We start from the raw sequence: 15,335 nt of genomic DNA on the forward strand, positions 1-15,335 counted from the left end.
ATCAATACTATAAATGTGCGCCAGCGAGATTAACATCTTAGGATAGTGTGTCTTTGTGCTTGTTTGCTGCACTAATATATAAGGGCAGGTGGTATAAAGCTTGATTTGGCTCAGGGTTACATACTGTGGAGGTGGGGGGTGATTGCATCCTTAGCCCAAAAAAAAATATTCATCATTTGTATCATGAGATGATTCTACATCGATAAGAAGACCACCGCTGCTTGGAATAGTCGCCTTGAGTACACAATAGGAATATGTGATGACAGTATATCAAAAAGTTATGCAGTTTTTCCATATTCCTACTGCTTCAATTCCTTGCTTAGAAAATCACTGCTTGCTTTCAGTGAATGCAAATATTCACTAACTATATGAACTCCCTGTCCTGGCCCAGTCCTACTTTCTCAAAGCTACAAAATACCAAAGTCCTGCTAACCTCATACATCCCTCATACAACCTGTGACATCCACGGTTCCTCTTCGGAATTCTTAAATCATTGATACTTCATGTGCGCATTGTGTTGAAACGCTGATAGTTCATGTGCGCATTGTGTCTAAACGCCGATACTTCATGTACGCATTATGTCAGAACGCCGGTACTTCATGTACGCATTATGTCGAAATGCCGGTACTTCATGTACACATTATGTCAAAACGCCGCTACTTCATGTACGCATTATGTCGAAACGCCGATACTTCATGTACGCATTATGTCGAAACGCCGATACTTCATGTACGCATTATGTTGAAACGCCGGTACTTCATGTACGCATTATGTCGAAACGCCGATACTTCATGTACGCATTATGTCAAAACGCCGATACTTCATGTATGCATTATGTCAAAACGCCGATACTTCATGTACGCATTATGTCGAAACGCCGATACTTCATGTACGCATTATGTCAAAACGCCGATACTTCATGTACGCATTATGTCGAAACGCGATACTTAATGCGCACATTGTATCAAAACACCCATACTTCATGTGCGCAGTGTCTAAACGCCGATACTTCATGCCCTCATTGTGTCAAAACGCCAATCCTTCATGCATGCATTGTGTTGAAACGCCGATACTTCAAACGTTGATACTTCATGTGGTCATTGTGTCCAAACGACAATACTTCATGCGCGCATTGTGTTCAAACCCGATACTTTAATGTGTGCATTGTGTCGAAACGCCGATACTTAATGCACAGATTGTATCAAAACACTGATACTTCATGCACTTATTGTGTCAAAACACCGATACTTCATGTGCGCATTGTGTTTAAATGCTGATACTTCAATGTGCGCATTGTGTTGAAATGCCGATACTTCATGCACTCATTGTTTCAAAACACCAATAATTCATGTGCGCATTGTGTCTAAACGCCGATACTTCATGCACTTATTGTGTCAAAACACCAGTACTTTGTGCGCATTGTGTCTAAACGCTGATACTTCATGCACTCATTGTGTCAAAACTCTGATACTTCAATGTGCGCATTGTGTTGAAATGCCGATACTTCATGTGCGCATTGTGTCTAAACGCCGATACTTCATGTGCGCATTGTGTCGAAACACCGATACTTCATGTGCGCATTGTGTCAAAACGCCGATACTTCATGTGCGCATTGTGTCGAAACGCCGATACTTCATGTGCTCTTTGTGTCCAAACGCTGATACTTCATGTGTGCATTGTGTCCAAACGCTGATACTTCAATGTGCGCATTGTGTTGAAATGCCGATACTTCATGTGCACATTGTGTCCAAACGCCGATACTTCATGTGCGCATTGTGTCGAAACACCGATACTTCATGTGCGCATTGTGTCAAAACGCCGATACTTCATGTGCGCATTGTGTCGAAACGCCGATACTTCATGTGCTCTTTGTGTCCAAACGCTGATACTTCATGTGCGCATTGTGTCCAAACGCCGATACTTCATGTGCGCATTGTGTTGAAATGCCGATACTTCATGTGCGCATTGTGTCCACATGCCAATACTTCATGTGCGCATTGTGTCCACATGCCAATACTTCATGTGCTCATTGTGTCCAAACACTGATACTTCATGTGCGCATTGTGTCCAAATGCCGATACTTCATGTGCGCATTGTGTTGAAATACCGATACTTCATGTGCGCATTGTGTCCAAACGCCAATACTTCATGTGCTCATTGTGTCCAAACGCCGATACTTCATGTGCGCATTGTGTCCAAACGCTGATACTTCATGTGCGCAATGTGTTGAAATACCGATACTTCATGTGCGCATTGTGTCGAAATGCCGATACTTCATGTGCTCATTGTGTCCAAACGCTGATAATTCATGTGCGCATTGTGTCCAAACGCCGACACTTCATGTGCGCATTGTGTCCAAACGCCGATACTTCATGTGCGCATTGTGTCCAAACACCAATACTTCATATACGCATTATGTCCAAACGCCGATACTTCATGCGTGCATTGAGTTTAAACGTGATGCTTAATGTGCACATTGTATCAAAACACTGATACTTCATGTGCTTATTTTGTCAAAACGCCGATACTTCATGCGCTCATTGTGTTGAAATACCAATAGTTCAATGCACGCATTATGTCGAAACTTCATGCGCTCATTGAGTCGAAACGCTGATACTTCTCTGTGCGCATTGTGTCAAAATGCCGATACTTCGATGCGCGCATTGTGTCGAAACGTCTATACTACGATGTACGCATTGTGTCGAAACAGAAGGAGGATCCCAGTGCTCAGGAGCTGCCAAGAGCTACCGGACCAAAAAGTAATTAAATCTTTTTGTTCAATTTTAATAAACAGTGAAATGAGTGGTAGTCCCCCCATGCTCTCCAGTTACACAGGGGATTTAGGACCCCCTATTTTGGAAAACAGACCCCCACCAATATACCAGTCTACCAGTAGCCCACCTATTTTGCTTGCCCCCTTCCTACAATACAGTTGTTTTTACAATTGTCCTACGGGCGGCTTGGGAAAGGCGCTGCCTTATGTTTCCGTGTGTGGCACTGATGTTTCCGTGCTCATTACAGCAGAATGCCTTGCAAAAGTCGTAGGTAGCGACCTAGAAATATCTATGTAATATAGGAAAGACCAGAGACTGGGAACAGATCCATTTATCTGTAGATTTCTCTGAGACAAAAGACTATATTTAAGGTGAGAAAACGCAGAACAGAATAAAATTGGAGCAGTATTTTACATTAAAAGTCTACGGAGACAAGACTTTAAGGACCTCGACGTGTGCGCTGCGAACGAACAGGAGGCAGCCGCAGAACATAAAAGACACGTTCCGAAACATCAAAGCAATCGTCCAGGGACTCTACAGATCTTATTGCCAGGAAAAATGAAGATAGAAAGAGTGGGATCAGGAGCTAAAGCTTGGGAGGGAAGCCCTAGAGAGACGTGAGAAAAACTCGTCTACGTCAAATTGAGGTGGGTGCATGGAAAGGAATCCCCCCCCGAGGTGGTAAAGGGCAAAGAAGGGGCTTATAATAGCAGACTGTCAGATATCAAAGATCTGCCGTACTTAGCTCAAAGTTTGATGTGAATTTAATCAGGGAAGATCCGACAAGAAGGCTACAGAGGGCAAAGGTGGTAAAAGAAAAATATGGAGGTTGGCGAAATTCTGAAAATCGCTTTTTGTTAGTAGGGCCCCCTTGATGATAAACTGATGAAAGGGTATCTGTGCTAGAATGGAAAGTGATCAATGTAAGGAAGAAGAGAATCCAGTGCCAAGTGTTAAGCTTTCCTGCAGCACCCCCACAGAAGAAATGAAGAATTGCAAAGTCTTCTTAATTCATGGATTGAGTAGATCCTTAAGATTTTGAGGTATTCTAAGCCAGATTCCTTCAAATTCAATGATTCTTTACAGTTCCTCCTAGTAAACAGTCAACTCTACAGATCTTCGGCGCCTCTTCGACAAGGGTATGTATGGAAAGAAACCAAATGGAAGACCACCCAAAATTTCCAGGTGAAAATGGTCTTCTAGAGGGGAGGTCTTCTAAATGAAGGGGGCCAAACTATATAAAATATAAGGACATTGATGGTCCATCATAGAAAGATTTAGTCTAGAAGAAGGTTGGTCTTCTCCAAGGGGTGGTCCTTTAGGAGAGATTTTGCTCTATACTCATCCATAAGCGTGCTTTAACATTGGTATGAGGGATTACTCTCTAGCAAGTGGGATTTAGGACACTAAGGAGATATTGTTATGGAGGACGCAAGCAAAGTGTCTCATTCTTCAGCCTCTGTCATGCTCCGTCTCACATCATTATGCGCACCATGCAGCCTCTCTCAAAGCAATTTCCATCTGTGATGACAGGGAGATGACACTTGACGGCTTTGCGTCCAGATCTGAAAAGTGGCACGACCGCAGAGATATCCACAAAAATAAATACAGCAACAAAGAAAGAAGTAGCAGAGAATCTATCTTCTCGGAAAAAGGTCCCCAAGTTTTCACTTCCCATGCCCGTGCTATTATGCACTTAATTTAATATAGAGAAAACACAACATTAGTATTAAAAAAAAAGATCCATCAACAGCAACTTGTTGACAGTTGCCAGGATGCAAAATTTAGGCTAATATTTATGGAGAAGAGAATCTCGCAAGAGACGCCTTCTGGGACGACTAGCCAGACACTCATGTACAGGCTGCCGATGTATGATACTTGCCCCTCATCAGTGCAGAGCAACATTTGGCTGACTGAGATGCTCTTGATGCAGCTTTGAGGAGAAGGGACTGTCTTCGTAAGAAAGATAATTTGCCCCATCATTTTTCCCATGGAGCACTGTCAATAAGACTCCGTACTCTGCTGGTTTCCTATCCACAGGATTGGTGATAACTTGCAGGTTGATGGGGGGTCTACCTTCTGTGACTCCCACCAATCGTCAAGACGGGACAATGTTATCCCCGTCAGAATTGAGTGGCAATGCGCATGTCTGGCCAAGGCTCCATTCATTCTCTATGTGGCAACCAAACACTGTGTTTCGCGGTTTCCGGGCCACTAGAGAATGAAAGGGGAGGTGGTCAAGCATGGGCATTGCTGATGTATTCTAAAGGGGATAAAAACGCCCCGTTCTACCGATCCATGGGGTCCTACAAGTAGGACCACCAGTGGTCTATAAGTTATCACCTAATCCATTTAACGAGAGCCATAGCCACTCTTAAACAGATGACAAAATAGGATTTTCTGATGAGTAACCAGGGGCGGACATACCATTGAAGAAACCTGTGCAGCCCCACAGGCGCCCAAGAGGTACATGGGCCACTATCACCTCCAAAGAAGGAGGAATTGTGCATCATGATGAACTATTGGACCCATATTTTGCTCTTGCACCGGACAGGACAGGGACACCCTCCTATGTATAACGCTTGGGGTCTCAGTATGTACAAACTTCAGCTCTGTCATTGACTTCCCATTGACACGTTGGGCTGAGGTTGCATTAGCCATTGTTATGTTCCTCTGCCGAGCTGGGGACTTGCTGATGAGGCCTCCATGGATTTGCAGTTAGACATGTAGATATAATTTAGTATGATACTGTCGCCTCCTCCTCAGTTTTATACTTTTCCGTTTATAGCTCATGATGCTCAGAGAATTCCCTCTTCCTTGTGAGCCGGTTTATGGAATCTGCGGGCCGCCTGCTTTGGAGATGTTTATTTTTGGAGAAATAGTTGTCTTGGTGACACTGAATCGTATGAGACGATGAAAAGTCCCAGCCTGCATAGACTGGAAGCTTCTGCAGATGATTACGCTTTTCTCATTCACTTCTCAAATAATCTGGGTAATACAGCCCTGTAGTCATCGTCCCCATTCACGGGCCAGGTCATAGATTACAACAGATGCGTTTCGCCACCACAGAGTGGACCTCAGGTACCATCAGGACCACACAGATTTGTTAACCTATACAGGAAGCACCTGATTGAAAAGAGCAGGCACTGTGTGGGTGGCAGCAATGAAAGGATGTGGGAGTCGCTGCTGGAAAAAAAAGCTGGCGGGATGCCTAGCTGGACCTGTTGGCATCTGCCCAAATATGGTGGAAACAGAGGCAGAAGTGCATCATAAATGAGAATATTAAAAGGGGTTTGGGGGAAAAAGAACTGTCTTGGACCCAAACCAAGCTTGTCCCACCCCACCGACAAGATCATGCTTTTATTTTCTTAGACTGAAATATCTAGCTGAGGTCCTTTTCACTCCCCATGTCATCGCCTATCTTCAGGAGTACACCGCTCCTGTGCCTCCTGGCTTCCTGCTTGCCAGGGTGCAGAGTGCTCCTGATGATTGACAGTTCGGACTGTGCAGTGGTCACGCTTCTGGCCCGAACTCTACGCGCCACAGTGCTTCAAGAAGAGGCAGCATTGCCTCTGCAGCATCGGAGGAGCCTAAGGGTGCTGAGTAATGATATATTTGCAGAACCCTGGTCAGTATTGCGTAGTCGCTGGATGGGTGCACTGCGCATCTCTTCCTACCGACCCACATCCCTCGCTCCTCTTTTGATTAGCTGGCCTGGCACAACATCATGTGTGTGTCACACCGCAACCATGATGTCATGGGAGGTGACGAGTTCCTCATTAAATAATGGAAGTTAGTGCCCTCTTATTTGACCACAGCTTTAGGTAATAGAAGGTGCAGGTCATTGAAACCTAATCCTTTCACCAAGAGGACTCCCAGCACTAAGACACCTCACAATCAGGTTCTAGTTCTGCTGAATATTAGGTTTGTTCCTTTATAGAATATTCCGTATAAAGATAATTTACCATTCCCCATCTCTATCCGCATCCATTGCCTTATACAGTCATTTTTCATTTCCACCAGTTCCTCCAGTTCGTATATTAATAAGTTATGGCCATAAGTTATGGTAATAAAATTTCACTTTTCCTTGAATATAAGTTATGGAAAACATATTCTCCCACAGAGTTATGTACGGCTCCTGGGCATGCAGGATCGCAGAGCAGATTTGTTGTGATATTTGCTTCGAATTACCATCACGTTCTTCCGAGGGCTGGGATGGGTGTAGGAAATTCTCAGTATCAGAATATCTGCATTTTGTCCTTTGTGGGGAAAAAAACAACAACAATGCAGATAGGAAAATTGCACGATTCCCCATAGGGGTAGTATAGCCTTAAATTGTCTCTCTATACATCATTCCAAGAGAAATTTTGGATAAGTTGATATATACCACTGATATGATATCGCCATATGTCACCTATTTTCCAAAAATGTAAAAAAAATATACATACTGCACTGTATATGGTGAATTGCACCCGGACGGCTATGCACTTAGAGCATTCCCTGCCTGGTGTAAGCAGAGCCTTGGATTGTCAAACCAAAAGCAGGGGGCGCCGCTGAGCATCATAGAAAACCAACAAGATAAACTGAGGAAGGATCAGTGTAATATTCAGATGTTCTACAAAATATATTGACCATTTAGGCAATGCCTAAGGTCCCATGACTATGGGGGGCAGGGGGACATTGTTGCTCAGTCCAATCGAACAATCAAAGTTGAAGTGAAGATTTATATCTAATTTTTTTTTCAATGGTTTACTCATCTAATATGGGATGAAAAATGAAGCAACTTTGCAAATAGTCTTCATTAAAATCTCTTAATCGTTTTGTGTGTACAGCTTCTATCCAGATTTTTATGTTTCCATGGTAACAGACTACAAACTGGTAGTCTGATCCTGAAGTCCTTTAATAAATGTAGCAACCATTTTACAGGGTCGGGGGTGAGATACTGGCGCATCCAACACATGGGTCATTACTATGTTGGGTAGTAAGGGAACCGTGCCCATTATTACTCAGCATTCAGTCTACTCTCAGTACAGCTAGAACTGGGATTGCCCTTTAAGGATGAAGATTTTTTCTCCAGGATAGGATTTATAGAGGAGTCATACCTATCAGAAGGGCTGACTGCCACATTTAGGGGTAAAAAAGATCATACCACACATCCTCTAACATCTGTACTATTCTGAACATGTTTAGTTTCATCTGGCCAGAATATAGTTTGGTGACTGTCACCCAAAACAAGAGTGGCGAACAGGATGGCGAAACATCTATTGAAGAAAGTACAATGGAGAGAAGGGAATGATCAAAGGAGAGACAATAAAATGATGCGCAAAAAAAAAAGATTTCAAGAGAGGGGGTGATGACCAAATCCAAAATAGCCACAACCGCATTTAAAGGGACCATAAAGAAGATTTGAAAAAAAAAAAAATAGAGAGTGAGTGACAGCCCTAGGAGCTGATCTGACTGATTGACATGTTATTCGGGTAGCTCCGCTAAGGAACACCCATGATAATGTCTTTCACCCAAACGCCAGTACCTGGAATAAGCACAAGAAAATAGCTGTGACATTTATGCTGCATAGAGAAAAGTTACTGCCTGGAGGCAGAAAAAACTATAGCGCACACGATACAACACAAAATCTAAAACATAGCAATCCATTCCATCGTGCTGGATTACAGGGGCTTAGAGGACCCATGTTTAATAAGAGGGTGGGTGGTTGTACCCTCTTCTATATTCAGTCTCTTATGCAGGAGGACCCGGCAGATCCATACATTACGCAGACCTCTCAATGTGTAATTCTTCATTTCTCCTGTAGAGGCGATGTAGGGAGATTGAACACTTGCTGATAGCCGGGAGTCCCAGCACGTATAATACCCTGTGTTTAGTATATCACTGACAGACCCATCGAAAAGAAAAATTTGTCCTAAGTGGGCAACAGTCATCTTCAGCCATCTTTTATTTATTTTTGTAACTCAATGTGAGAAAATTGAAATCAAGGGTTAATTATGCACTATTTATCGAAAATAGTAAGTGAACCCATCTGCTTTTTTTTCCATTTTAATCTAATAAGATTAATGAATGGAACATTTGTGTTACACAGGTGAGAAGGAGACTTGTGAGCCATGCACATTGCCCCGACCCTCCAACCACCATGAATGATGAACTTCTCCTATCAAGTCCTTTCCATGTTCATCATACAATGAAGGTTACAACGCTGTCGCTCATGTTACAATGTCATATTGCGTGATACATCATCAGTATCTGGAGGGCTCTGAATGCTGCATCTGACTCCATATTAAACATAAGTTCCGCTCATTTGGCCGACTGCTCCTCTTCTTCACCCTCCTACACAGATGCACGCTCTGTTTGACTGAGTATGCAAGTCATTTCAGTAGCAAATGAGGATTAAGCAGCTTCCATAAACCGCAGATGGCGGCTTATCTTCCGGGAGAAAAATAAAAGGATGGGCTTGAAAATTCAATTGTTCTCCGTCAAAAACCATCTCAGCCCCTTAAATAGAAAATAGTTATTCCAGTCCCACAAACATCAGAGTTTCGGACTGAAAACGGAAATGGTCAAGTCTTGTCCTGTGTGCAAATTACGGGAAAATAGTCCCAAGAGAGACGGAGGCAAGGTTTGAGTGGCAGAGGCTATTTGCACAATTGAGGAGGAGCTGTCAAGGATTTTAGCATTACTTATTTCATATAATAGTCTGCAACCTGTAGCTCTCTAGCTGGAGGAGAAGTGGGTGACCGGGTGACAAAAGGCGCTTCTCCATTGATGGGTTGTTCGCAAGTGATCCGTTGCAAAAGCTGGTTCCTTTATATGAATGATGGGAGCAAGCAACCCAGTGAGAGAGTTTGCAGTTTCCAAATGGGGATCCCTGGGGGTAAGATTAAAAAATCCAGCTGACAATGTGACCACTTTGGCTACATCAAGATTGGATTGATTTTACTAAATATATGCTATATGCTAATGTCAAGGGTTTACCACGACAGAGCAGAGCCAGAAGACCGCAGCGTCTAATTTCTCCTACTCCTGTACTGATTAGAAGCACTTCACCTTCATATTAAATGGTGCAGGTTTCTTCTAGGAGAGCAGGGGTTAATCTGCTCAGTTGCGAGCTCCTGGAAGCTTTCCTGCATTAAGGTTCTCAGCTGTTCTCTGTTAGCCACTCCCATCTCCTATATAATCTGGGCCCTGGCTAGCACTCATTGCCAGAGCTAGCTTTATGCTGCTTGGTTAGGAGATGGGTTTGTGGTTGTTGTTTGGGAAGGCGTTTGGTGGATTTATCTGAGACTGTTGCTAGATTTTGTATGTGTGCTAATCAGTCTCCTCCTACTTTGGTTTTACCCCATCCTCCACTCCCCAATGTTTGCCTCTGTTGTTTGTGTGAGTATATTTGTATGATTGGTATTTTTCGTTATTACCTTGTTAGTCTGGTTGGTGTATTACGGTACACTACTACTCCCCTCTTCCCTGGTTGGGGGAAGGGTACAGAATGAGGGCGGATTCAAGAGTTAAGGCAAGGTACGTGACCCCGGCGTCTTCACAATCAGAAGTAATACGGGGAACAGTGCGAGTTAGGGTGCCCCTAGTGTTAGGGATAGGGAAGGAGCCCCTGGTCCCAGTACACCCGATAACAGAGTCGTAATTGCTAACCTGCGAGTGAACATATATCTCATACAGATTCAAAAGACAGGCTTTTTTGGGCGAGCTGAGCCAATCGATCCCGCTGACCAAAAAGAGACGGATTGTCCATCACTAAATCTCCAAAGCATCCGTAATGGTTGACTACGACTACAACCTCTTTTCACTGTTCACAGTAGAAAAACATCTCTGAAGCACAAATTTCACCAAGTGATCAACCATGCAGATTTAGGTTGATTTGTCAGCAGACATAACTATGATCTACTACATGTGAAAAACATGGAAGACACCATGATCCACATGGATCTCTGCACATACACGTCTACAGGCACGAGCCTACATAGATGGTCCTTTATTGGTCATGGTCCCGGTGCGGACACAGGCAGAAGACGGCCCCTTGTAGAAGAATATATGGGCCCTTTTGCAGTCCAATAACTCCTCATAATGCACAATGTCACCTGCTTTGGATATAGAAGTGGCCCCCTTACCTCTCGGGCCCCTGTGTGGCTGCACAGGTTGCATCAATGGTGTGTTCGCCCGGTTGGGTCCACATATAGAGAAGTAATCAGATGATTGGGCACATACACCAAACCAGGCAAGTGTGTAAGAAATCCCACCGCCGGTTAGACAAGCATGCATGAATTCCCACATATGGTGAGCCATACATGCCCGGAATTACACACACATGGATGAACAGAAAGGGACACTTGACCCGAATAAACGCTCTATTGTCATTTTCCTTAGCAACACTAGTCACACAGCTATATTTATACCCATCCGAGTATCATAAGTGACACGTAATAAGAGCCACCATCAGCATCTTAAGACTCAAGCGGCGAGACACTGCAAGGAACCAGGAAAAAAAAGGGAATTGTTCACAGTTCTCCTAAAATTTTGGAAAATTTTGGTGGAAAAAAAGACAAGACAATTTTATGCACTATGTGGCGGTGCTTTTTAGACTACAGATAAGGTTTACATCACAGTTAAGAAGTGAAAAGGCCGTTCCATACACAGTCCTGATAATGACCCATAATGTGGCAATATACCGTACCTCTTCCTGCTTTTACACCGCCAAGTCCCGTCCATCTGCGCTACGCCGCCGCCTTGACAGCATATTATTAAACCCGAAGATTCCCCTCCTCTGTGGTTGCTGACAGTACAATACTACACGATGCATTCTGCATCCTACCTAATTACATGCCTCCACTATGGGACATCGTATAATATAAGGTCTGACCACAAGGAAACACATTTTCATTGGCCAGTTCTATACTGGGTGGGTTTTGCTCGTGGACTATTAACCTTTTTTTTTTAGATGGAGGGGCTCTAATTCCAACCATTCCCAACACTAAGGGGCTTCCATTTAGGTAACGAGACCCCGTCTTGATTATTTGTCCCCATATTGGGGCATGATGGTGATGACTTGGATTCCGTTCATAGACAGGTGGGACGTACAAAGCCGTTAATTAACCGCTTCAATGAAAGCCATAATTCATCCCCACGTGCTCCATGTTCTGGAGATGCCACTTGTGGACCGGCGACTGGAAACCAATTAAAGAAGCCCGGGGATCCCAGTTAATGGAGGTTGTAATTCCACCTCGTCGCTGGAAATTTAACACTGGGCAGTGGCCATCTGCCTGACGGGACATCATGGATGGAGGTAGACGGCGAAAAGGAGACCATTTACATGGGAAGATAATAGGAAGACGGCGGAGATAGTGATGGGGGGTGGCGGGGGGATTCACATGGGAAGCACCCTGGGCAGGGAAGGGAGCGGAGTGGGTGACGTGACGAGATAATGTGCTGTTTATGTGAGCCGGAGATGGATTTGGAGGGGTACAATTACACACATTAAGATTAGGGAGGAGGATAACGGAAAACACAAAGTGGATAGAGGGACAGATGTAGGGAGAGAGGCAGGGACGCCGAGAGACAGCGGCTATTGTGATGGCAGGGATACCAGGCACGGCCACGCACAGGGACGGGTGTGTGGGGACTGCCACCGCAAAGCCCCCCACACAGATTGATTGACAGATAGATGGATGGATAGATAGATATGCATCCTCCTCACCTGGTCCTTGGTCTCTCTCTCCTCATCACAGGCTCAGATACATGTCTGTCCTTCCTGAGCTCAGGGGGTCCCTTGCTGCTTGCAGAAGGGGGGCTGCAGGAGTATCAGTGTCTGCGGAAAAGCCTCAGCTCCCACCCCCCTGCTCTCTCCTCTCCTCCACAGCTGTTGCGCCTCCAGCTTCTCTCCACCTCCACTCCCTCTCCCTTGTCTGTCTGAATCCGCATATTGCTTTCCCCCTCCCTGTTTCTCCACCCTCTACTCCCCTCCATGCTTCACCCACCTCCTTTCTCCCCTCTCCCTCTTTGCTGTTCTCCACTCATTTCAGCACCTGGACAGCACCCTAGATAACTCTCTACACCCTCAATTTGGGTTATGTGGAATAATGGGGCTTTCACACGGGACTGTAAAATCCACTTAAAAAAATCTGCTGGTGGATTTTACCTCTGCGTAAAGTGGATCTTGAGACAAAATTGGCAGCGGATTTTAATTCCCAACATTGAAAAGGGGAGAAAAGTGCAGTCAAAATCTGCATCGGAAACATTAGAAAATCACTTTGGAAAATCATATGGAAGGAATCAGTCTCCTTCCACCTCTGGCAGCTGACAGTATAGTTAATTTTTAATACTCCTGCGGAAGGCTTGGCTCCTTCCCTAACTGGAGTTTCATAATAAATTTGATATTTGACAGTGGGATAGCTTCTTTAAAGAGGTTACCATATTAGGGGACTTTGATGAAGATGTTGATGACCTCTTTGTTAATTCCCAGCCATACAATAAATGCAGACTATCCATTGATTTCAATAGGTAATCATGTAAAGTTTAATTTATCCTCTGGGGGCGCTGTAGGAAAATTGAATATCACCTTTAGATCTTAAAGCAATATTATACTTTTTCGTATATGGGAACCTTTCTAACAAAAAGGGACTGTGAAAACGTGACAACCCCTTTGAAGGGATTTTCACACCATAAAATGGGGGTCCAGCTACTGGGGCCCCAACTAATCAAGAGAACAATAAATGGCGGCATCCCATACCTGGTGTATATGAGGCAAGGCATGCCCACACTGACTTATCAAAGAGGACGTATCAGCATTCCTTCCATGTCTTTTTAGTAAATGCTGTGCTGTACCTCTTTTATTCTTCCTGTAAAAGCATTAATAAATTGACAACTGGGAATTGTCAATTTGTGTGGGACCCCAGAACTTTTCTCCCTTTGATAGTCGAATCTACCGAGCATCTATGCAGAGCATGCTATTCGCTTTTATGTCAATCAAATAGAAATGAATGGAGGGGGCGGTCATGCATGTTCACCATTGTTCCGACCCCACCAAGGACAGTCTCAGGATCGCTAGGGGTCCCAGCTGTTGGACCCCCATCCACTGTCCAATGTATAGGTGAAAAATTAATTTAATGGGACAAATCCCTTTAAGTCTTGAATGCAAAATCTACCAATGTGACAATATAGGAGCCATGACTCCTAACCCTTCCCATTCTAGCAGGACAGTGGGATGGCACTGTGGGAACATCATAAAGAGGGTGGGCATCATTCTATTGGGGAATCATACTGTGTGGGGGCACTAAGAGGGGATCATAATGTGTGGGAGGCAATGTGGGGACATCATGTGTGGAGGGGACATTATGGTGACATCATAATTTGGGGGGTACTGAGAAGGGATCATAATGTGTAGGTGGCAATGTGGAGGCATCATGTGTTCGGGGGACATTGTGGTGACATCATAATTTGTGGGGCGGCACTGAGATGGGATCATAATGTGTGTGGTAGGCAATATGGAGGCATACGTGGGGGATATAATGTCATAATTTATGGGGGTTACCCATTGTGGGCTGTGTGGGAGGGGAATTATGGGGGCATCATACTGTGTGGAGGGCCATTGTGGGTGTGTAATGCTGCGTGAGGGCCATAAAAGCATTATCACACTGTGTGGGAACACTAAGGGGCTTCACCTGAACCACTACTGGGGTGTGGATTAGCTCTAAAAGAAAATGATCATGGCACAATGCGCACGCTGCAAAACGTATCTCACTTTCCTGCCTTTCACAAATTGTGCGGTATGAAGGAGCAGGGAATGTAGGACTGTCACAGTACAACCAACCATAGCAGCCATATTGGTTGTCATGGAGGTTTTCCAGAAGAAAAGATGTGCTCTTGTCAGCTGGAATATTCTACACGTCAGTGATATCGGTATCACCACGCGCCTTATACCCCTTGGGTGCTCGGATGTAAGATTCCTTATGGGAACACAGCCACAGTCCTCTCCGAGGGATCCGCACACCTAAGTGGGCCGTTGTGAGTATTTCATCCGGTGCTTGACCCTGGTGGTGGGTCCAATCTTCACTTTCCTCCTTGGAGAATCTTTCAAGTTCTCTGACCCTGTGACCTGCGCCATACATTATGTAGGATAACAAACAGGGGGAGAGAGCGATTATGGAACCTGACCCCAGGTAATGATATGATGCAGGCTCCAGTTTCGTGGACACAACGGTATCCAGGCACCATAGCAACAGGCCCCTGTCAATCACCGGGGCGGACAGGTACCTATGGACTATATGGAGCTCAGTTACCTTGCCGTACATCAGAGTTGCACTTTCTGGCTTTAGTTACATCTCGTCGCCATACGAAATATCAGCGTCATATGTCTAAGGCTCGGATAGAGAGAAGATCCTGAGGATGAAGCAGGGAGTGGGGCTCATTCTGAGTATTGCTATGAAGCCCTGTTATTTCTGTGGGGGGGATAGGGCTCATATTTCCCGCCTCAACATATAAAGGTAAAGGGGGTCTTACCACTTTCGACAATCTATAGGTATTTTTATCCTTTGCCTTTGAAAA

The 15,335-nt window shown here is 44.5% G+C and overlaps 1 protein-coding gene across 2 annotated transcripts in view; it reads right to left on the reverse strand.

The window, feature by feature from the left end:
* Nucleotides 1–12,703, reverse strand: part of LOC138661719 (sodium/calcium exchanger 2-like) — a 126,150-nt gene extending 113,447 nt beyond the window's left edge. The window contains exon 1 of one of the 2 annotated variants that reach the window (XM_069746598.1): nt 12,490–12,703. The gene's annotated coding sequence lies outside the window, so the exon portion shown is untranslated. The remainder of the gene's footprint in view (nt 1–12,489) is intronic. The other variant, XM_069746599.1, reaches the window with a different exon arrangement.
* Nucleotides 12,704–15,335: the final 2,632 nt, after the last annotated feature.

Source organism: Ranitomeya imitator, chromosome 2 (genome assembly GCF_032444005.1).
Source record: "Ranitomeya imitator isolate aRanImi1 chromosome 2, aRanImi1.pri, whole genome shotgun sequence".
Taxonomy (NCBI): domain Eukaryota; kingdom Metazoa; phylum Chordata; class Amphibia; order Anura; family Dendrobatidae; genus Ranitomeya; species Ranitomeya imitator.